The sequence below is a fragment of the Elephantulus edwardii genome, unplaced genomic scaffold, assembly GCF_000299155.1.
Source record: "Elephantulus edwardii isolate Elephantulus edwardi_28Jun2011 unplaced genomic scaffold, EleEdw1.0 scaffold00113, whole genome shotgun sequence".
NCBI lineage: Eukaryota > Metazoa > Chordata > Mammalia > Macroscelidea > Macroscelididae > Elephantulus > Elephantulus edwardii.
In genome coordinates, this window is record NW_006399863.1 from 10,934,441 (window position 1) to 10,959,371 (window position 24,931).

At 37.0% G+C, this 24,931-nt stretch overlaps 1 protein-coding gene across 1 annotated transcript in view; it reads right to left on the reverse strand.

Moving 5' to 3' along the window:
• DOCK3 (dedicator of cytokinesis 3) overlaps positions 1-24,931 on the reverse strand; it is a 310,047-nt gene that overhangs the window by 277,782 nt on the left and 7,334 nt on the right. The window contains exon 3 of the mRNA XM_006892272.1: positions 6,633-6,729. The gene's annotated coding sequence lies outside the window, so the exon portion shown is untranslated. The remainder of the gene's footprint in view (positions 1-6,632; positions 6,730-24,931) is intronic.

The window sequence follows — 24,931 nt, forward strand, 5'->3', positions numbered from 1 at the left end:
GTTCAAGCGTACATACAAACTTGTGCAACTATCCCATTATAACAACGAAATAAATTTCATTGTGCCCACTTATTTCTATATATAGACAGATGATTCTTAAACAGTGAAAATGTTATCACTCTAAATATCACCTACATCAATAATTAGATGCCAATTTATGCTTTTCTACAGAGATACATAATTCATATAACAAAGTAGAATAATATGAGCAACATTTATTGATTGCTTGAAGTTTTATCTATTTTATTTCATCTCATTTCTAACAACCTTTTGAAGGTTTATAATCCCTGTATAAAACACAAAAATTTTAAACCAAATAAGCCCAAGACAGAAAGTGGTACAGCCACTGTTAAATCCTGGACCAAATTCTTCTTCTTTTCTATAAAATTACTCTCAGAATTTAGCAAATATATATTAATGCTATAATAAAATTTACACATAGCCCATTGAGCCATCACAATCGTAATCATTTACATATATAAATAATTTAGTAGTTGCGGCATTATTTCACAGTATCATTAATTTTACATTTAGTATTGAAGAGGTTTTTTTCTGCTGACAAAATAACATATATTCACAACTGAAAATTTTGAAAACTAAGAAAAGAAAAAATAAAAATAAATCAAGCACCTAATATCTTAGCCACCCAAACATCATTAATATTTTAGTGTATAAATCTATCTTTTATTTTAAATATGCTTTCAGAATGTAGGTGAGAGCACACATAGTACCTATTGCTCATTTTAATAGTGAATTTGTTATTTAAATTTGTCCTAATAGATATAAGCCCTAATTTATCTATGTTTTAATTGAAACACAGTATGCTCAGGCCTTTCATTCATAGGGTTGCTATGAGTCATCTACGACTTGACAGCACCAAACAACAACAACAGCTGGAATACATATAAAAGATTGTTGTTGTTTTTACAACTGAAATATATTTAAAAATACTATATTTATTTTTGCAATTACAGTGTTTTATGTATATGTAAAATAGAGACACACTCCACTCACACTTAACAATACTATCATAAAATGAATACACAGAATTTTAATTACTTAGATCTGAATGATTTTAAGCCTTTCCTAAATGATTTTTCAAAGGGCTAATCTAAACTCTATCTCTACGAGCAAAATACGGAAGTACCTATGTCAACAGAAATTCAATAACAATAATTTCCATTTTCTTGTTTGTTAACTTTAAAAAGAAATTTAGTATCTTTTTGATTTAATTTTCAATTACTGGATGATCAGCAAGACTGAACATTTATTTTCCTTAGATTATTGTCTTATAAACAGATTTTTTAAAATCCTCTGCCAATTATCTACTAGTGTATTTTTACTTTTTTGTTGTTGTTGATTTGTGTGTACTCTTTCCATTTGCTATTATTATTAGGTGACGTCAAGTTGTTGTTATTGCTGTGTACTGCTGAGGCAGAATCAACCCACAGCTGAACCTTCACTGAGTTCTTAAAAGCAGTTAATCATATAGGAGGAGACTGACTCTCCTTCTCCCGTGGAGCAGCTAGTGGATTTGAAACATCAACCTCTGGGATGCAGCAAAACTCCTTATCCCTAAGCCACCAGAGTTCTCTAGAATAGCAGGCAACACTATCAAAACAGAGCAAAGCCCTGCTCAACCCTACCCCAGCCTCGTGATCCTGTTTTGAACTCCACTGTGCAGTCACTGTGTGAGTCTATCCTCAGGGTTTCTCTCCTTTGCTGACTCTCCCATTCCAAGCAAGATGTTCTATTTTAGGGGCTGAATCATCTTGACTACATGTCCAAAGTACATGAGATTAAGTCTCCCTGCTCCTGAGGAACACTCTAGCTGAACTTCTTTCAAGAAAGATTTGCTTGTTCTTTTCACAGTCCCTGTATCAATTCCATATTCTTCATCAAGTCCACAATTCAAGTATATCAACTCATCTTCATTCTTCCGTACACTTTCCAACTTTCACATACATATGAAGCAAATGAAAATACCATGGCTTAGATCAGGTGCACCTGTGTCCTCAAAGTGGCAGTCTTATCCTTTAGCACCCTAAAGCACTCAGACCCTTTGCAACAGACTTTCCCTATATAATTCATATGAATCATATGTTATATGATTTCTTGACTGTGGCTTCCGTGAATGTTAACTTATTTTTTATAGATTCCTTATTTTTCATATAAGAAGATAAAAAAATTTATATTACTATCACATAAATGGTGAAATTGGTTTCTCACAGATTACTGTGTCCTCTGTATTATTTTCCTCTTGTTTTCAAAATCAAATAAATTTATACCTCAGAAGCTAGGGTCCAGATTCATTCTAGCTCTACTGTATGCTGCTTCTCAGAGGGCAGACAGGAAATTAATTACCTTTTTGTAAAATAAGACTTAAGTAAAGAGCTGTGAGGTCTGTAATTAAGGATGGGGAAAATAAGGCATAATTATTTGGTTCTCTAATTTCAGTAAAAAATTTTTGTTCTTTCCCAGTGGAAAGAGTAATTTGGAGATGACTTCTATTCATTCAAATAACTTTTTACACTAGTTTAGTTCATTTAAATGGTGCCAGTGGTAAGAAGTTGTGCTGCAATCTCAAAGGCACCTAGTTCTAATCCACCACTTGCTCCACAGAAGAAAGGACCATTTCCTCCTGTGCAATTTACTGCCTCTAAAAAACCAACTAAAGGTCAGCTATGAGTTGGTTCTGACACAACAGCACAGAACAACAACTTAGTCTGTAGGGAGTTACACTGTCAACCCAAAGGTGGGTGGTTTGAATCCACTAGCTGCTCCATGGGAGAAAGAAGGGCAATTTTCTTTCTTTTGATTTACAGCATCTGAAAAAAACCTGTTGGATGGTCAGCTATGAGTCAATTTCAATTTAACAGCAGTAAGTGTGTATGTATATAGCTAGCAATTTCTGTGCATTGCATCAAATGAAATTTGAAATGAAATATATTTGCTTAAAGAGAAGTTCTGTCAACAATTACCAACAGTTGAATGACTATGCTTTGAATCTAACCAGCTACATTGCTGACTCCCCACATTCATAACAGAAAGAGAGTAATAATTTACTTGGCTAAGTGGTAAGGAATTTCACTGCCAACAGAAAGGTATACAGTTAGAATATACCAACTATTCCATGGGAGAAGCATGGGCAATCACTGATCATGTGATTTATTACTTCTGAAACCCACCAGAGGATCAGCTATGAGTTGGTTTCAACAACAACAAATTGTTGTATAAATAGAGTAATAAAAATTAATCCAGTGCATCTAAATTCCAAAATCAATCTCTATAATAGTCTATGTGTTTCCTACTGCCAAAGGGGTCCTTTAGAGTAGTGAGAGAAGAAGATCTTCACCCTGAAACCTACAGCGTCCCTTTTCAGCAGGAAGTAGCTAAGAGAATACACCATCCCCTTTCCCTTATGAATCAGGGTGAAGTCTCTCTCAGGGAGGAGTGACAGGGAATGGCAAAGGACACACTGACAAAGGAAATTAATCAGAACTGGCTTTGACAAGCACTGTGGCAATTGGACCACTAAAACAGACATTCAAGTGGGGGGAGAAGAACGAACTGGGGAGGAGGGTAGAGAAAACAGTGCAACAATGAATGAATGAATGAAAACCCCAAATCTCTGTAAATGTTCATTAAAACTATTAAAATTTAATAATAAAAAAATAAAAAACATATTTGCAATGAATATGGTAAAAAAAGAATTAATCACAAATGCTGCAATTTTTTTAAATGACAAAAGGAGGCAATCCTATTTCTAAAAAGGAACATTTAAAAGTACAATGATATTTTAAAGTCTCTGGAAGATACTATAAAATTATTTGTTTGCATTAATTCTATTTAGAATAGTCTCCAACTTTCATTTTCATCTGAATGGATTGTTCCTTCAGTGTTATGTCTAAGAATGCTTCATCAATCCTTAAGTCTTGAAGATTTTAACCTGGAAATGTTGCATATCCCACTGCGATATATGAAGGCATTCTGCTGTGGCTAATGTATGTGGCTGCTACTTAACTTGGTAGTTCAAAGTGACTAGTTGCTTTAAAAGAGGAAGATGAGGTAGGCCCTTCTTGTTAATATTTACAGTCTAAAGTCCCAAAGTGGCTATTCTACTCTGCCCTACAGGGCTGCCACAAGTCAGAATCAAGCATTTTAAATTTTTTAAAAGCCATTTTAAATTAATTTCTCTCTCTCTCTCTGTGTGTGTGTGTGTGTGTGTATGTCTGCGCATGCACGATGCACGCACGTGATACTTAGACCAATGTTATTATTGCTGTTATTTTTTTTCTGGAGTATCAAGTCAACATCATCACTGCCGCTGTTATTTCCTGCTTTGTGTTTGTTTGAGGTTTGGAGTGTGTTTGTTTATTGCTTTTTTTAATGAGTTTCCAGTTGTTTCAACACCACTTATTAAAAAGTTTTTCTTCCACTAAATTTTCTTTGCACTTTTGTCAAACACTGACTGATTGTCAACAAAATGTCTGTACTTAAATGGATCTGTCTGGGCTTTATTCTATCCCATTAATCTATGAATCTATGGCTCTGTCAATACCACTCTATCTTTATTATTACAGCTAGAGTAAACACTGATGGCCTAGTGGCAAGAAGCTGTGCTACAATCTTGAAGGCAAGTGGTTCAAATACATCAGCTACTTTATGAAAGAAGGATGGGCAATCTCCTCCCGTGCAATTTAACTGTTGCTTGTGAAAACCTGAGAAAGGGTCAGTTATGGGTCGGTCCCAACTCTATGTTTCACAACAACAAATCAAACCTTAAAACTGGGTAGTATGATTCCTCTAAATGCATTGTTCCACTTAAAAACTCTGGCTAACCTTGTAGATTTCACTTTTATTGCCAAGCTCATCTTCCCTCCCAAGCTCGTTTTGAGTTGTGTGGTTGAAAACGCAAGTTAGGTTCTAAAGCCTCTGTAGTGCTCTTCTAGCCTCCTCAATTTGTATGTTACCTAGATGGCAGGACTCTGCTTACTGTTATCTCAGAAACAGTCTTAAGAGAAAAGAGCCTTATCTAAGTTTATCTGGAAAAGGATACGGTTTTGTCCACCAAATTCACTAGGGAGGGGCACTTATAAGGAGTTGGGGCGGGGGGAACAGAATCCTATCCACAGTCATAGCCAAAAAGGGCACCACAATATAGCTGTAAGCAATTCGTGGAAGACAAGCCATTCCTTTAGTAGAAAATCGGAGTACTGCCTAGAAAACTCTTCGCAATACAGACACTGCCTCATTAACCCTGGGTGCCAGTGAAGGCTAGTCTTCTTGCCTACAGGCTCTGCTGGGAAGAGGTATTGCCTTGGAAATACTTGTAAGGTAGAAATCAGAGTACCACTTATATATACTTGACTAGAAAGGAACATCTCCTCATTAAAAGAAGGGTGATGGGATGGGAAAGCAGGACATGGATTTTCACTGCTGTACTGCCCATCGGGTGGAAAGGGGTTCAGCTTTGATTTTTGTATTCACCTAGACAAAAGCAAGGTATTTATTAAATGAATTCTATCCTGTTAAACCATGCCTTAGCTTTCCTTAGAATCATTTTTTTCCCTGTGCCCACTGACATTTCCAGGTTTCAGACTTCTCTATACACAGACAAGGACATATGAGAGGAAAGGAAAAACTCCAAAGAACTTACTACAGGGTCAACCCTAAAGTCTCAAGGTCACTAGCCATTTTGACTTTTTTTTCTTTAAACCTTTCAGAGTTTTCTTGAAGGTGATGTACATATTTTGTCCAAAGTTCTGTATAATGATTAATGGAAAGAGTACAAAGGAAATATACTTATTTCATCTATTTTGAAAATAAATCCCTGTCATGTATTTTTTCATGTGTGCCATATAGTATTTTATTTTCCAATTTCCTTAAGAACTGTGATTTTTTTTCATTAATTTATTAACCATTGCCCTACCTAAGTGTCCTTTACCCATTTGGTAAAATATATATATTTTTTTAATTGTTATTTTAACAAAAGATCATAGAAAAGTAGGATTTTCATTCATTCTTTGTTGTACATTTTCCTTCCTACTCCCCTAACTCACTTTAAAAAAAATTATTCCTTCATTGTTGCATAATTTCCTTTATCCTCCCTCACCCCTTTTCCCCAGTCCACTTTAACAAATCAACCTACAGGCATCAAATGTATTCTGACTCACAGTGATGCTTCTGACCTTTTTCTTAGCAATCCAACACTCAATCCACTTCAAAAACAGAGCTCTTTATGTAGCTATATAACCACTGCTAATACAATTTTTTTGCCTCTTCCCATCAACAGACTCAAAAAAATTACAAAATTAAGTCATTCTCAAATCTATTTATGCATTTGGTAAATACTTATTTCACTAAAGTAGCTGAATGGATGGTGACACAAGAAACAGTTAATACATTAGTTGTTAAGACTGGAATAAGGAATCTGAGGACATGTGAAAAGTGTATTTCCTCCAAGCTGGCAAAAACTCAAAACTCAGCCACCCATATTTCAGTTATTACCAGAAACATACATTTGAAAAGTGCAAATATTGAGACATACAAAAAATGCAGAATTCGCACAGGTTAAAAAAACAATTTTTACTGGGTATCATGTAAAGTAGGATTAGTTATCAACTACTTACCACGTATAGTTGTTTCCACAGACTGGCCCATTCCTGAAGAGTTGCTGTAACCTCTGTGACAATAGAATCTTCAAGTGGAACCACAGTTTCATACTGCCTACAACCAGACACAACACACAAACACATTATCTCTGATAAAATCTCAGGATACTACCTGCTGTCTTTTAAAATGTATGTCATGCAAATTTAAAATTTGCTGAAAATTTAAAGGAACTTATATTTAACTAACTGAAGATTTTTTTGGTAATACTCTGTCTTGGGAGCTTTCTTTAAAGAAAGACCACCTCTACGGAAAGACAGCAAGACCCTCAGTAGGTTGGCACAGTGACTGCAACAATGACTCTGAGCCTGGAAGAGATCACAGCATGGCACAGTACAGGTAAGGTTTTGTTATGCTGTTCACATGGTCTCTACGAGCTACTCAACTTGACTATACCTACCAACTACTCAATCCTTGCTTTGGTTAACTTAGAAAAACTACTGGTGTTTTTAACATTGTACAAGGGATTTTTTTAAACTATCCTATTTCCCTGGTATTTAAAAAAAAAACCAAAAACTAGTAGAATCAAGGGGGAAAAAAAATAAAACATAAAGTCCAGCTCCTAGTTGAAAAACTAAAAGAGTTGATATTCTGAGATTATAACATCTCCCTTATGTTACCTTTTCTTAGACACTGGATCAGTAAAAGAATTCTAAGCCTTGTGGAAGTATTCAGAATTTGGAGGAAAACCCCATAGTTCCTCTGAACCGTCTTCAGAAGCAGCAGCATCCATATGGACCAGTCTTAGCTTATATTAATTGCTAAAGATTCCTTCCTCAGAGAACAAAAATAGACAGGATCATTCAAAGAGCTCTTGGGTCTGGATTAGGATGTCATATAGTTAAACAACCAAAACAGAGACAGGAATAAATTTATGAAGGAAAAGGGAAGGTACACTGATAGATTTTAGATGGGGGAACATCAGATGAAAGGATCTGTGCAAGTTTCTCTTAACAACTGTCACCTGCTGAATCAAGTATACAAGAATTAACTGAGCTGGCAAAGTATTCCACACATGCAAGCACAGAAAGAAGGTTAGTATGGCTGGGGCTAGTCTGAAAAGGGTCTTTAAGATGACAGTTAAAAATGGGTAACCCTGGAGGACATTATGCTGAGTGAAGTATCTCAGTCACAAAAGGACAAATACTGCATGGTGCCACTGTTGTAAAACAGGACTGACATCAGTGTTGGGGGAGACTGAGAAAGATGGGTTCAATAATGTATACTGCATTGAAACAGATGGGGGAGAAAACTGTTTAAAAGGGATATGTGATTAGGTATTCTTGCCATGACAAGAATCCAGAGCAAAGGCTGCCTAGTGGAGTGGACCTGAGGGGAGGGATTGTAAAACAATGAAATAATTTTTCTTTTACTTTTCCAACAAGGTAGTGTACTGGGGGTGGGGAGGTTGGGAGGGGAGAAAAGTACAACAATGAATGAATGGAAATCTAAAGTCTCTGTAAATTTTCACTGAAATTAATAATAAATTTTAAAAAGGAAAAGAAAAAATACGTAGTTCTGATGAACACACATACACAAAAAAGATGACAGTTAAGATTCTCGATCTTAACATAATACAGTAAATGACAAATTGTTGAAAGGTTAGTGCACCAAAACCAATGCATGGCTTGGTAATATTTTTATAATGTTTGAATTATGAGGGGTAACGAAGTATCTTCTGAGACTAATGATTTTATAAACTGATATGCTCAAGTAATTAAGAATCTATATTCTGGGGTTTTTTTTAGGCAAAGAGAACATTATCCACCATATACAGCAAAGAAAAATGTATTTCACAAAATTAACCATAATTTTTTCCCTCCACGGAGAGTTGGTAAAGTATCACTGTTGTTCTAAGGTTTTATTCTGTGTCACTTATTCAAGCAGACAAATTTTAAACCCTCTTCGAATGATGCCAGAGCATTACCCATATTCATTAAATTTACAAGCTGATTAAAAGAAAAGCTTATTAAGAGCAAAATGTGATATGGTTTTCTTTCATTCGAAGACTCTGAATATTCTAATAGTTTTTAAAAGAATATGGCTTAATCTTTTCAAGTAAGTCAAGCTGAACTTTTTCTGAGATGAAAAAGAGTAAGTCGTTGATAAGTATTCTCAAAAAAAGTGTCATAAAAAATTTATTACACAAAACTAAATTAAGAAGACATCTTTTATTTCTTCAAGGTTCTGGATAACTGGGCATAAGGTATGATATCTGAAGTTTTTCCTATCATTTAAGTCTTTTTTTTTTTAACATTTCAATGTTAACTTTTTTTTTATTGGCCATTTTTTTAATTTTCTAGTTTATTTACAAACTTCTAATACATTGTTTTCAAGAACAAATTATTTCAATTTCCCCCATCTCCCCATCCAACAAATCATACAACCTCATGATTAATCCCTTTCTCCCCCTGCACATCCTCATCCCTCTGCTTCCAACCTCTCCCACCCCTCTTAGATCCTTATACTCATTCTATAATAATGGTTTTATACAATATTTATCCTTGTAGGACTGAGTTAGTTTACTCAGCATAATGCTCTCTAGTCTCTCCTAAGTTGGGTAATAATTTACAAAGTCATGGCTCCTGCATGCTGCATAGTATTCCATTGTGTGAATGTACCATAATTTTAATCCATTCATTTGTGGTTGGACATATGGGCTGTTTCCATGTTCTTGCGTTGGTGAATGATGCTGCTATGAACATTGGTGTACAAATCTCAGTCTGTGCCTCAATTATCATTTTCTCAGGATATATTCCAAGTAATGGAATAGCTGGATCATATAGAATTTCTATGTTCAACTTTTTGAGGAAGCGCCAAACTGCCTTCCAGAACGGTTTTATCAGTTTACAATCCCACAAACAATGTATAAGAGTTCCTTTCTTGCCACATCCTCTCCAACATTTATTATTTGCTGCCCTGTTAAAACTTTGCCACCATTACTGGAGTGAGATGGTACCTCACTGTGGTTCTGATTTGCATCTCTCTTACTGCCAATTTGAAGCAATTCTTCATGTGTCTGTTTGCCATTTGAATATCTTCCTGTGTGAAAATTCTTTCCATGTCTTTTGCCCATTTTGTAATTGGGTTATCAGTCTTTCTCTTGTGGAGACCCAGGAGTATTCTGTAAATTTTGTTATAAGACTCTTGTCTGAGATGGTATCACCAAATGTTTGTTCCCAGTCTGTAGGTTTTCTTTTTACCCTTTTGGAAAAAGGTTTTGATGCACACATAGATTTAATCTTTAGAAGGTCTCATGCATCAATTTTATCCTCTTCAGATTGTGTATTTCTGGCTGTATTTTGGTATCATTACATTTTAAGAGTACTGTAGAGATAATTAGAAAATTTATAGAAACAACCAGGAAAATTAGAATCTTAGTAACAGAATATAAAGTGAAAATAAATGTTAACTGTATGACATAAAATACAAATTCTAGTGATCTTCTGAAGAAGGTTTACTGAAAACCACTGCAGTCAGACAAAGCACCAGAGAAGAAGTGTAGTTTACGCTCATTTTGGAAAGAGGGTTATTTTAAGCAAACAGTGAGAAAGCCATGTACATTGCTATATAGTATAAAAGAGAGACAGAGAAAACCAAGAGAGGCATATTAAAATAGCATTTATGCTGTGAACACAAGGAGATACATTTGAAAAGACACTTTTTAAAAATTCCATTTAGTGTAAAGCCAAAAGATTTAGAACTGACAAGGCATAAAAATGGGAAGACATGAGAGATGCCCTAACAATTGACTCACTCATTCACCCACTCATTACTATGATTCAGAACTGACTCATAGCTGACCCTCCAGTAGGTTTCCAAAGGCTGTAAATTTCCTGGGAAGAGGCTGGCCATCTTTCTCCCACTGAGTTGCTCGTGGATTCAAACCTCTGGAGTGGATACCTTTGGGTCAGTAGTATAATTCCCTATGGATTACATGAACAGAGCTCCCTTTTACATGATGAATTAAAAACTTTAGTAAAGTTTCTTTAAAAAACTATGTAAAGGATAAAATAAAACAATTTTTATTTTTAGTTTTAACTATTAGGTACTTTAATGTTTGCTATCAATGGAAAACTCAAATTCTTTCTATTTTAAAATCTAACATTAAATTTCCTCAGACTAATCCTAGTTTAAACCAATATTAATTTTTTTCCTTTAGACTATAATTCGAAGTCTAAGCTCTTGAATTATCCTAAAACTAAGATAGTATCAATTACAAATACATTGTTCCATAAGACAAACAGAATGAAATAGAACACTAAGAAAAAAATAATCAAATAAAATGAATAAACTGATTTCCAAAAGAATCTTAGGTTCACATGGAGTAAAGAGTTTTATGAGACACAAAATTTGGCACAGAGAAGGGGGGAAACACACCAACCAAACAAGAATTCATTGCCACTGAGTCAGAAGTGACTCATGGCTGACCTTTCAAGAGGTTTTCAGACTGTAAATCGCTCAAGAGGAGATTGCTCATCTTTCTCCCTTGGAGCAGAGATTGTTTAAATAAACGGATGTTGCATAGCAATGTACCAAAGACTATTAACTATAGAGTAGGATAAATTAGACTCAATTCCTAATTCTTCCACTTCTTAACCATACTATTTTGCTGAAGATCCTTGAACTCTCAGTGTGCCCTTTCTCATTAGAAAAATTTGGTAACTTCACCTACCAATCTGGAATTTTAAACTATTATGTGATGAGTAAACTATCAAATACAATACTTAGTATAAAGAAACAAACATTGACATTGACTCAATTCTGATTCATGGATACCTATGATAGCGTTCTTGTTAGAAGCTGTTATAATACCAACTATGTCTCAGAGTAGACCTATAAACAGACCAAATCCTCGCTGAATCATTCACCATCTGCATGCTGTCTACCACGTGCAAACCCTCTTCATGATCTCCACCATGCTCAAGCCCACTGCTGCAGTCACTGTGTCAATCCATTTCACTCAAAGTCTTTTACTGCCTCTACTTTTTCCAGTATGATGTCTTTTTCCAAGGACAATCCCTCCTGACAACATGCTTATACTATGTAAGATGAAGTTTTATCATCTTTGCCTCCAAAGAGCAATCTGGTTGCATTTCTTAGACTGATTGTTCTTTCGGCTGTTCATTAAGTACTCTTCACCTACACCACAATTCAAAGGCACCAACTCTTCAGTCTTCCTTATTCATTGTCCAGCTTTCACATGCACATGAAGCAAATGACAATTCCATGTTTTGGATCAGGCATAGCTTGGGCTTTCAACTGACATCCTTGTTTATCAGCATTTTAAAGAATCCTGTGACAGAAGATGTGCCTATTGCAATGTGCCTTATGTCTTGACTGCAGCTTCCATAGGTGTAGACTGTGGATCCAAATCAAATGAAATTGTTGAAAACTTTAGTCTTTTCCCCATCCATCTTAAGGCTACCTATTGATCCAGTGCTGAGGATTTCTGTTTTCCTGATCCTGAGATGTAATCCACAGTGCAAACTCTAGTCTTTGATCTTTTTCAGTAAATTACTTCAAGTCGTCTTCACTTTTTGCAAGCAAGCTGTATTCTGTGCATATACAGAGTGTTAAATACTTCCTCCAACCTAATGCCATATTCTTCTTCAAATAATCTGGCTTCTCAGATTATTTGCTCAGCATAGATAATGAATAGGTATGGAAAACGATACAATCCTGATACACACCTTTCTTGATTTTAATCCATGTAGATGAGGTATATCCCCTTGTTCTATTTGAATGACAGACCTCAGACTTGGTTATATGCTTGTTTTGTTTCTTTTCTCTGCTAAATTTTGTTTCTCATAAATCTTTACTCCACATGTACCTAAGATTCATTTAGAAACCAGTTTATTAGTCCATTTTATTTTATTATTTTGTTCTTAAGTGATATTATTTCATTCTTTCTGTCTCTATGGGAAAATGTACTGTTAAATAATACAATTTCTTAGTTTTAGGAAATTTCAAAATATTAATATTTGAATTAGTCTAAAAGAAGTTAATATTAGTTTAGGCTAGAGTTAGTATCCTCTGAGGGTAAGACTTTTTAGTCTATGTAAAAGTTTCAAATGAGCACAATTAAGTATTCTGGAATCCCCATTATTTGTAATATTAGTCATATTTTTATGCTCCACATAATTTAATAAATTTGCATAATCAATATAACAGAAGTAAACCTATTTCTGGTATTCTTTGCTTTAAACCAGGATCCGTTAGACATCAGCCATGCTATTGCACATCTACATCCTCTTCTAAATCCAGTTTCAATTTCTGGCAGTTTCCTCTTGATTTAATGCTCAATCCACTTTTCCCCCTCTTTTTAAAATTGGTTTGCATATAATAATTTGTACATATTGTGTTTCATTTATGTACATTGTGTTTTATACAACCTTACATTTATGCAGATGACACAACCCTGCTTGCTGAAACTGAGGAGGACCTCATGCACTTGCTGCAGAGGGTCAAGGACTGCAGCCTTCAGTATGGACTGAGGCTCAATGTCAAGAAGACAAAGATTCTCACCACTGGACCAATTGGTAGCATCAGGATGGATGGCAAAGAGATTGAGATTGTTCACAGCTTCAGTTTGCTCGGCTCCACAGCCAACACTCTTGGCACCAGCAGTCAGGAAATCAAAAAGCGTATCGCGATGGGAAAGTCTGCTGTTAGGGACCTCTCTAAAGTACTCAAGAGCAACGGTGTCTCTCTGGAGACTAAGGTGCGCCTGATACAGGCCATGGTATTTGCAATCGCTTGTTATGCATCAGAGAGTTGGACAACGACTAGGGAGGACAGAAGGGGAGTTGATGCCTTTGAGATATGGTGCTGGAGAAGAGTACTGAATGTACCATGGACTGCCAGGAAAACAAACAGATTCATCTTGGAGAGGATTAAACCAAGCTACTCCTTGGAGGCAAGGATTCTGGGGCTTCATCTGACATACTTTGGGCATGTTGCCAGGAGGGACGGGTCCTTGGAGAGGGACATCACACTTGGGAGGGTGGAGGGATGGCGCAGGAGGGGAAGATCCTCTATGAGATGGATTGATTCAGTGACTGGGGTAATCAGGATGGGTGTGTCAGAGGCGGTGCGGTTGGCGCAGGATAGAGCAGGATTTAGGGCTGTTGTGCATAGGGTCGCTATGAGTCGCAAACGACTCGACGGCACATAACAACAACAACAACATTTACATTAGGTTTCATACATTCATATACATTGCATTTTAAATAATTAATTATTATTGATCGATACTTATTATTACCAAACTTTTCAAGTCCTCTTTGAATCTTTCTTATTTCCTAAGGTGATTCTGAAGGTGATTCTGAAGGACAATGACAAAGGAAAAATTTCTTAGGGCTGAAATGAAGTAAAATATTTGAACTGTACAAGTAATTTGCTATTTTTGTCATTTCTCCAACATTAACAAATTTAAATCCCTAAAATGTGCTTAGGTGACTGAAGAAAAAAAAGAAACAATAACAAACTAATTTTAGAAGTCAAGATATACCTTGCGGCTATTATGTAAATTATTTCACAGGTTCTTCAATTTACTCTTCCAAAGAGTTAAAATTCTTTGTATGGATATTTTCAAAAGTTTGATTCACCCGATAAAAATAACCTTTTTATGGAATAATTTTATTCATCAACAACCTTTCATGTTAGCTTTTTATAACACAATTACTACCTATTTATCATCATAAAACTCAAAAGCTAGAAAGCTTCTTTAGATGCTCCAGAATGCCTTTTAAGAGGAGAAGTGATTTGACAGCAAAAGTTTGTCATAAAATAGTGACGTCAACAAAGAACATAGCTAGAATTTTGGATATGGACATAGAGCCATGAGAACTGGAATCACCAAAATGAGGAAAGGAAATCAGACTAGGGAACTCTTTATGGCTAACACACAAAGTGGTTAGGCAGGAACAGCCTAGCAAGTTGAGACTTAGATATATGTTATGACACGTGCAGAAGCAAGCTTCAGACAGGTTAAGCAATGTATTAGTCAAGTGGGCTTTGAAAGTCATAAACAAATATGGAATTAGGGCTACAAGTAAGAAGAAAAAGCAAGAAACTGAATATGTAGTGGACAGAGATCAGACCATTAAAGGCCACAGAACTCTAACCCACAATTCCTATGGCAACCTACCTCTAGAAGTCAAATCACAATCTTCAAAGCAGTTGGCCCAGAACAAAAAGCATTTGGCCAATGATTGTGTTTCTCTGTTTCTTCCCAATACTTCTAATTCAAAACCAACCAGAGGACGTCAAACAGTTCCCAAACCAATCATTAGATCCATGACTTCTATAGATAGCTTTGACAAGTCAGTAATCTTATAAGAATCTATCTGAATCCTGCTTTTGATATTTGGATTTTTAGACTATAAAGTTCCCCAATGCTGGTCCTGCCTTCGCATCTCTACCAAACCCAAGTGATGGTGGTGGCTTTTCTATACAACAAACTATGAATTGACACTGTAACTGCAACCATGATGGTGCAGGATAGGGCAAAGTTCCAAAGTGAGTCATTGACAACACCTAACAACACTTAGTCATAAAGAACAGTACTGTAACTAATGTAAAAAGTGACATCTCCCTGCCAGTTCAAATCCACCAGCAGCTCCACAAAAGAACGATGGGCAATCTCCTCCTCTGTAATTTACAGTTTCTGAAAATCTAGCTGTAAGTCAGTTCTGAATTGATGGCAATGAGTTGACTTGTGTTGAGTTTAACAAGCTATGAATGGTCTCATGTTCTCATCTTAGCCATTCTCTTACTCTTCTTCTCTTGACTGGTGCAGTTAATCCATTCATATTCACTGTTATTACTGACCACTGTTGTTAAATGCTGCTAAGCCGACCACAACTCATAACAACCCTATGAACAATGGATCTGAACTCTGCCCTATTCTGTGCTGTCCTCATCATCTCTGACAAACTCAAGCCAACTTCTATAGTCACTGTATCAGCCCATCTTGTTGAGAGTTTTCTTCTTCTTTAGCTGACCCTCCAACTTTCCAAGCATGATGTCCTTTTCCAAGGGCTGGCTCCTCGTAGCAACATGCTCAAAGTAAGTCAGATGACATTTCACCATCCTTCTCTTCAAAGAACACGCTAGCTTCACTCTTTCCAGGGAAGACCTTTGTTCTTTTGGCAGTCAATGGAATGTTCAACACTCTTCTCCAACACAATTCAAAGGCATTGATTCTTCTTCTGTCACCCTTATTCACTGTCCAACTCTCAGACACAACGCAAGTGAAATAAAAAACCAATGCTTGAATCAGAAGCAACTTACTCTTCAAACTGACATCTTTGCTGTCAGAGACCTCTCCAAAGTGCTAAAGAGCAGACACTCTCAGTGCAATACATCTGATTTCCTGGCTGTTGGTGCCAAGGGTCTTCTGTAGAGCCATGCAAGATGAAGTAACTGAGAATTTCTATTTCTCCATCATGATGTTGCCTATTGCTCCGGTGATGAAGACTTTTGTTTACTTAATGTTGGCTGTGGTTTTGATCATCTGCAGTAAGCATTTCACGTTCTCCACACTTTCAGCAAGCAAGGTTGTGCCAGCTACATAACAGATTGTTGCTGAGTCTTCCTCTGATCCTAATGCCACATTCTTCTTCTTATAGTCCAGCTTCTCGAATGATTTGTTCTGCATAAAGACTGAACTGGAATGGAGAAAGGATACAGCCCTATCACACATCTTTACTGAGTTTAAACCATGCAGTGTTCCCTTGCTCTGTTTAGACAACAGCCTCTTGGTCTGTGTATAGGTTTCATCTGAGCATAATTCAATGTTTTGGGATTCCTATTTAATGTCAGCCATATTTTTTATGATTCATACAGTGAAATGTCTTTGCATAATCAATAAAACACAAATAGGTATCTTTCTGAAGTCACTGTCTTAAGCCAAGATCCAAGTGACATGAGCTACAATATCCCTTATACTATGGCTTCTTCTAAATCCAGCCTAAATTTCTAGCAGCTCTCTCTTGATACACTGTTCAAGGCATTTTTAAATTATCCTCAGGAAGATTTTATTTTCATGTGACATTAATGATACTGATTGGTAATTTCTACATTCTGTTGGATAACCTTTTATTGAAATAGGAATAAATAAGGATCTCTGCTAGTTGGATGGCCTGGTAGCTATCCTCAAAATTTCCTGGCATAGCTTAGTAGGTATGTCTAGGGCTGCATCTGTTTGTTGAAATATATTAATTGGTATCCTATCAATTCCTGGGACCTTATTTTTTGCTAATGCCTTCCATGTAACTTGAACTTCTTTCTTAATCACCATTGTTATGATACTTCCTGAAATTGTTCTGTGTCCATCAACTTTTGGTAGTGGTTCAGGGTAGACATGGTTTTATTGCTGTAATTTTGCTGCTCCATTTTTTTGTGTGTGGTATTGCTGATTACTTTGTTGCATTGTTTGTGTGTGTGTGTTTGCTATCCCTGTTTAAAGAACTCTCTTTAGTATTTCTTGTAAGGTTGGTCTTGTTTTCACAAATTCCCACTTTTCTGAGAATGTACTATTTCACCCCAAATTTGATGGACAGTTTTTTGGGTATAAGATTCTTTATGGATGCATTATTTTCTTTCAGAGTTTTATATGCATCATCTATTGCCTTCTTGCTTTCATGGTTTGTGCTGAGAAGTTAAAACTTAGTCTTATCATCTGTCTTTTGTAGGTAAACCTTTGTTTTCTTCTACCTGGTTTTCATATTCTTTACTTGTTTCTGGTTTTTGAGAATTTGATTATGAAATATCTTGAGTATTTTTCTTTTGGGGTCTGGCCTGCTCAGATTTTTCATTCCATCTCTTAAATGTGTACTTTCTCATTCTTCATAATATTTGAAAAATTTTCTTGCAGCAGAACTTAAACTATTTTCTCTGAGCTTTTTTAATGGCTCTTCCATTTCTGGAACTCTAATGAGATGCAAGTTATTGCTCTTGATGGTTTCACACACAATTCTTATGCTTTTTCATTTTACTTCCTCATTTCCCTCCAATTTTTCCTGTAGCATATTAGTGTTGAGAACTTTGTCTTCCATTTCACTGATTCTCTGTTCCATTTCTTCAATTCTGCTCTCTTGCCCTTCTACTGTGCTACCAACTTTTGAAATGTTGGTCTTAATATTATTTCAATTTCCTATTTTTCTGTAGCTGCTAGTTTTCCACTGATTTTGTCTATCTGATCTTGTAGTGATTTTTAAAATTCTTTTTCTAGGATTTTGTGTACATTTCTCTTGAGTTTATCTGTGGCTTACTCCAGTTTTTTCTCATATATTTCCTCAATATTGTGAAGACTTAGCTATTCTTCTTCTGAGTTCTTTATCAGGAAGTTCCAACAGCATCCTATCCAAAGACAGGAGTGCTTGCATAGTTTTCTTTCTGTTGTCTGCATACATCAGTTGAGTGTATGATGAGCTGGTGATGGTTTCATTTTCATGTCAGTCAGATGGAGCATGGAGCTCTGGTAGCCCAGTGGCAAGAAGCTGCACTGCAATACCAAAAGCATGCAGTTCGAGGTCACTAGCTGCAGAGAAGGATGGGTAATCTCCTCTCATGCAATTAATTGCCTCTGCAAACCTCCTGGATGACTCTACAGCACACAACAATAGGTGGAACAGGAGCTGGGCTTTACTCTCATATGATGGGTGGAGCTGTAGAAGATATGTGCATGGTTAGATTGTGTGGATACTCTTGCTCTCTGCTCCCTAGTTAGACTAGGAGAAGAAAGGAGGAGAGTGTGAAGGAGAGAAGAAAGAAAAAAACAAAACAAAACACCAATGACAACAAACCCAAAAACATCACATAGGACAGAAAAGCAGGCAAAGTATCGAGTGAAAACATTCAAACTTAGAGCTATACAACATGAAGGAAAGGTGGGGGGGTTGGGGGGGGAATGAAAGGAAAAAAGAAAGAAAAGGTTAAAGGAGAAAGGGGCTGTGCCACAGCAAAAATGCAGGCCAAAAAGAAACGGAGGCTGCCTGAGGCATCAGCAGGTGCTGTGGCAGATGGAGGCTTACTGTCCGGTCTGGGATGGCAGATGTTTCTATTGATCTGACAAAAGGTTGAGGATGTGTTCAGTCAAGATGAAGATTCTTCTTATTCCACAGGTGACTAATGGTACCAGAGATAGCCCAAGGTACTACATAGGTACCAGTCCACTGGCTTAGGAGTTGCCAACAGGCTGAGCCCCGACCTTGGATGGAATTTCTGCCTAGTGTAATTGTCCAGCTTTTCAATCATTTCCTAGTCAGATCATGCACCCAAGAAGAGTTTGCTCCCTCTGCTGGTGTAAGGCAGGAGCGAGCATGTGGGGAGTGTGTCCTGTGTCTGATCTACTCAAATGCCAAACCCTTCTTCTACACAGGGTGCCACATTCTTGCACCTAAAACTACCAGAGTTTTATGCCAATGGTAGACATCTCGGACTTTTGAAACACATGAAGATTATATTAAGAAGTTCCAGAGAGTGCTTTCATTAGAGTGTGTGTATGGTCTACCCTGTCTAAGGATACATAGTATATATTTGAATGTGGAGCTCCTGTCCCAGACTGTGCTTTCATCAGTCTTGGGGCTAGCACAGAGGAGGCAGTCTCCTTCCAGGCAGACAAAGCTCAGCACACCCTCAAGAATGAGTCACTGAGCTCAGCAGCAAGAAGTGTGCAGAAGAGATCAAGGAGGATATGCTGTCTTGGGTCCTTTCAGTGTTTATGCTCAGTTTCTTCCATCAGTTTGTATTTTAATCTTTATGGCTTTCCTTGGAATCTCAGTATTTCAAAATTTTCTTCTGTATACTTCACCAATTGGGTCTGATGCATTTCTGGGTTTGTTTGGTTTTTTTGTGGCCTTTTTAGGGGGTATTTCTGGTATAGATATACTGGGAAGATTAAATCACTAGGTTGTGATCTTGTCCCTAAAGCTCATAAGTTCATATTGCATTTTTAAATTAAAAATATAATAATGTAAAAACAAACATGTACCCTATATCCAAAGATTTTTATGTAGCCTGCCCCTGAGAAGTTATACTGTGATAATCCTAAAGAAATGAGTGGTAGCAGGAGGGTATGCAGGAAACTAAAAACCAATAAAAATTCTACAGTAGAGAGGGGAGAATTGAAAATTTAGAAGCAGTTAGTACAAGAGGGAATACAGAGTTTTCAATTTGCTCTCTAACCAAAAAAATCTAAAAAGCTATTAGTAAATTAGTACACCAACGTTTTAAGAATAAACTTGCCAGAGGGGAAAAATGTTAGATAGTAACAAGTATTTAAATGAGTGCTGCTGTCAAATGCTCTCTGTTGTTCTGCAGTTGTCAGGTGCTAGGAACTGTGACTCAAAGTGGGCCTATTAATAACAGATCAAATCATGGCCCAATTCTGCACTATCTTCATTACCTCCATCATGCTCAAGCCCATTGGTGAAGTCACTATATCAACCTTCTCATTAAGGGTCTACTCTTTTGCTGTCCCTCTACTTTTCTCTACATGGTATCTTTTTTTAAGAACTGGCAACTCCTGACAACACGTCCAAAGTGTGAGATGAAGTTTCACCATCCCTGCCTCTGAGAAGCACCCTGGTCACACTTCCTCCAAGAGAGATTTATTTGCTCTATTGGCAGTCCATGAGCTATTCAATACTCTTTCTTGGGACTAAAATTCAAAATCTTAACTTATTCTCTGGTTTTCCTTATTCACTGTCTAACTTTTACATGTATATGAAGTGATTAAAAATCCTATGGATTGAGTAAAGAGCATCTTACTCACTAAACTGACATCCTTAATCTTAAGCAATTTAAAGACATCTTTGACAGCTGATTTGCCCAATGCACTATGCTGTTTGATTTCTAAGCTGATGTGTCTATGGAATGATGACTGTGGATGCAGGTAAAGCTAAATTCTTGACACCTTCAGTCTATTCTCCCTCTGTCATCATGTTGCCAATTGATCTCACATGAAGTTTTTGATTTCTTGATGTTGACATGTCACCCATATAGAACCATCTTCAGTAAGTGTTTCAAGTTTTCTTCTTATGCCATCTGCAAACTGGTTATAAGTCTTTCTACAATACTGATGTCATCTTCTTCTTCTTAATATGGTCCATATGGTCTTGAATTATTCACTCAGCATACACCTGACAACACTGTCATACTTCTCTTTATTTTAAGCAATATAATGTCCCCTTGTTTGGGGGGAGGAAATGACTGCTTTTTGATCTATGTACAGGTTTTGCAGTGAGCACAACTTAGTGCTCTAGAATTCCCAATTTTCAATGCTATTCATAATTTATTATGACCAACAGAGTAAAATGCCTTTACATAGTGAATAAAACCCACGTAAACATCTTTGGGTCATCTCTACTTTCAGTCTAGATTCACCTGATGTCAGCAATGGTATTCCTGCTTCTACAGTCTCTTCTAAATAAGTTTCAAATTTGTGGCAGTTTCCTATCAATGTTCTGTTCCAGTCATTTTTTAAATAATCTTCAAGATTTTACATGCATATGATATTATAGTTTCTGTACTGTGTTGGATCACAGGTTTCTTTTAAAATAGGAACAAATATTAATCACTTCCACTCAGTTGGTCAGCTAGCTGTCTTCAAAATTCTGGCATGAGAAAGTGCTCTCCATAGTTCACTTGTCTGCATACCTGATGTGCATTCTCACACACATACATTCATCTCAACTTAGTAACAGGCCTTTTGTATCTGAGAGTAGAGGCATTATCTGAAGATAATGTAAACAAGCATAAATAATTCGTTGAGTAGGCATGGATAACAGGAGTGTGTTACTGGTCCATTTGCAATATGTGGTCCTCCTATAATAAATTTGTTTTACTAAAAAACATTGTACTGGATTTATCAGCTTTGTTTTCTAGGTAAATAGTTATCCTTTTTCAATTAAATGGAACCTTGCCTAGAGATTGAAAATGACCTTCGAACCCAGATAAGTTATTTCTAATTCAAGTCACATTCATTTCTTACACGTCAATAATGCTATGTTTCAAAATGAAAAAAAAAACTCATTTTCTCACTGAAACTGGTAAATGTAACAACTATCTTTACATTATTTTAAAAGTGACAAATTAGATATCAAGAAACACTTTAAAAGATAACTGAAAAGTTTGAAAAGAAATTTCCCATAGGAAAATATCTATATATAGTTTATATGGGCAATTTCATTCTATGGCAAAAAAAAAAGAATAATGGTTGTTGTTGTTGTTATGTGCCGTCAAGTCGCTTGCGACTCATAGCGACCCTATGTACAACAGTCCTAAACTCCGCTCTCTCCTGTGCCAATCACACTGTCTCTGACACTCCCATCCCAATTATCCCAAGTCACTGAATCAATCCACCTCATAGAGGGCCTTCCTCTCCTGCGCTGTCCCTCCACCCTCCCAAGCATGATGTCCCTCTCTAAGGACCGGTCTCTCCTCTCAACATGTCCAAAGTATGTTAGACGGAGCCTCAGACTCCTTGCCTCCAAGGAGTCACCCGGTTTAACCCTTTCCAGGAAAAATCTGTTTGTTTTCCTAGCAGTCCATGGTATTCTCAATACTCTTCTCCATCACCACAGCTCAAAGGCATCAATTCTCCTTCTATCCTCCTTGGTCATTGTCCAACTCTCTGATGCATAACAAGTGACTGCGAAGACCATGGCCTGTATCAGACGCACCTTAGTCTCCAGAGAGACACCATTGCTCTTCAGTACTTTGGAGAGGTCCCTAACAGCAGACTTTCCCATGGCAATGTGCCTTTTAATTTCCTGGCTGCTGCTGCCAAGACTGTTGACTATGGAGCCAAGCAAACTAAAGCTGTGCACAATCTCAATCTCTTCACCATCCATACTGATGCTGCCAATTGGTCCAGTGGTGAGAATCTTTGTCTTCTTGACATTGAGCCTCAATTGTTAAAACTTTTCAAGAAGCAGCTTATACATAAACCTAAAGAGCCACTTAATATTCAGAATTATGTTCTCCACAAATGTACCAAGATGGAGTGGAAAAAGAAGACACAAAATCCCAAACAATAAGCAGTCTCTCTTTGTGAGGTTCTTGTTCCTGACCAAAAGCTGCTAAAAGTTCCAAGTCCCAGTCCTGCTGTTCTGACCAAGTATTAGAAAGACATAAAAGGGAAATGCAAATATTTTCTTTCAAAACCTCATCTATGCAGTATCCTTTCCCCAAATTCTTAACATTGAGTAAGTCATAAGGAATTAATCTGGAGGTCTTGGAACACTTAAAAAAAAGTCCTGCAAGCTCTGTGGCCTAGTGGCAAGAAGCTGCACTGCAAACCCAGAGGTGCTCAGTTTGAATCCACCAGACGCTCTGCTGGAGAAGGAAGGACAATCTCCTCCTGTATCAGTCAGTTCCAATTTGACAGTACACACAAAAAATAACAAAATAAAGTAAAATTTTAAAAGTCCTACATATAGCATTGGTAACTAACTCTTTGATTTATGCCATTTTGGCTTACAAAAGTCTTCACAGGAATGCTCTACTTTCAGATATTGTTGTTGTTGTTGTATAACATTAAGTCAGAACCAAACCACAGCAGACCCTCTGGTGGGATTTCAGAGGCAGTTAATCGCACAGGAGGAGATTGTCCATCCTTCTGCGGCGGAGCATCTGGTGGCCTCTTACCACAAGCCTTCGGGAATGCAGTGCAGCTTCTTGTTACTAGAGAACCTTACTTTCAGATGTTGTTCTTAAGTGCTGTCAAGTCGCCTGTGACTCATAGCGACCCTATGTACCACAGCCTTAAACCCTGCTCTATCCTGTGCCAACCTGTCTCCAACACACCTACCCTGATTATTCCAGTCACTGAACCAATCCACCTCATGTCTTCCTCTCCTGTGCTATCCTTCCACCCTCCCGAGCATGACATCCCTTTCTGGATGTCCATGGTATATTCAATACTCTTCTACAACACCACAGCTCAAAAGCATCAATTCTCCTTCTATTTTCCCTAGTCATAGTCTAGCTCTCTGAAACATAGCAAGTGATTGCAAAGACTATGACCTATATCAGGCGCACCTTAGTCTCCAGACTGACATCACTGCTCTTCATTACTTTGGAGAAGTCTCTAACAGCAGACTTTCCCATTGCAATATGTCTTTTAATTTCCTGGCTGCTGGTGCCAAGAATGTTGACTGTGGAGCCAAGTAAACTCAAGCTGTTAAAAATCTCAATCTCTTCACCATCCATCCTGATGCTGTCAATTGGCCCAGTGGTGAGAATCTTTGTTTTCTTGATATTGAGCTTCAATCCATATTGAAGACTGCAGTCCCTGACCTTCTGCAGCAAGTGCATCAGGTCCTCAGTTTCAGCTAACATGGTTGAGTTATCTGTATAATGTAGACTGTTGATGAGTCTTCCTCCAATCCTGATGCCACACTTCTCATACAGCCCAGCCTCCCATATAATCTGTTCTGCATATAGGTGGAAAAGGTACTTTCAGATAGCAGGGGAAATCTGTAAGGTGAATGTTTTTATTCCATCTTTAAATATCTTCTATCTTTTCTGAGATTTCTTCTTTTTAAACGTTTTAAAATGTTACTTTTTAAATAGAAAAGAGAAATTAAATAGAATGGTCAACTTCATTAAATATTGAAATACAACCTGAAGGAGAGAGGAAATTGCTTGCAAATTACAAAGTCACTGATAATCTTAGAATGAATAGGTTTTAGGGTGAGCACATTCATTATAAATTAAATTGTTTTCTCAAAAAAAAAAATCCCATAGGCATCCAAAAAAACAGATATGACTTAGAGGCAAACATAATAATGCTTCAACTCACATACTTTGGGCATATTAGTAGGAAAGGCTATTCGTTGGAAAGGGACATCATGCTTGGAAAGGTGGTAGGACAGCAAAGATCCTCTCTCAGGTAGACTGAAACAATGATATAGCAATGGGCTCAAGTGTGTCAGAGATTGTGAGGATGGCACTGGATAGGACAGGGCTCAGAAAGGTTGTTTACAGGTTCGTTATGAGTTGTGCTTGAGTCAACAGCACCTAAAACAACATCTTCATACGTCAGTGTGACTTTGAAGAAATAAAGTTTTTCATTGAACATATGACCAAATTAAACAAGGTCATACTAGAATAGATTGGGTCCCAATATTCTAATCACTTCAGAGTAGTTTCTCACACACAAAAAAAGAGTTGCTCACAAATGTAAGAAACAGATGGTCAAGGAACACAACAATGATAGATTCATTCATAGGCAGCAAAGGACAGC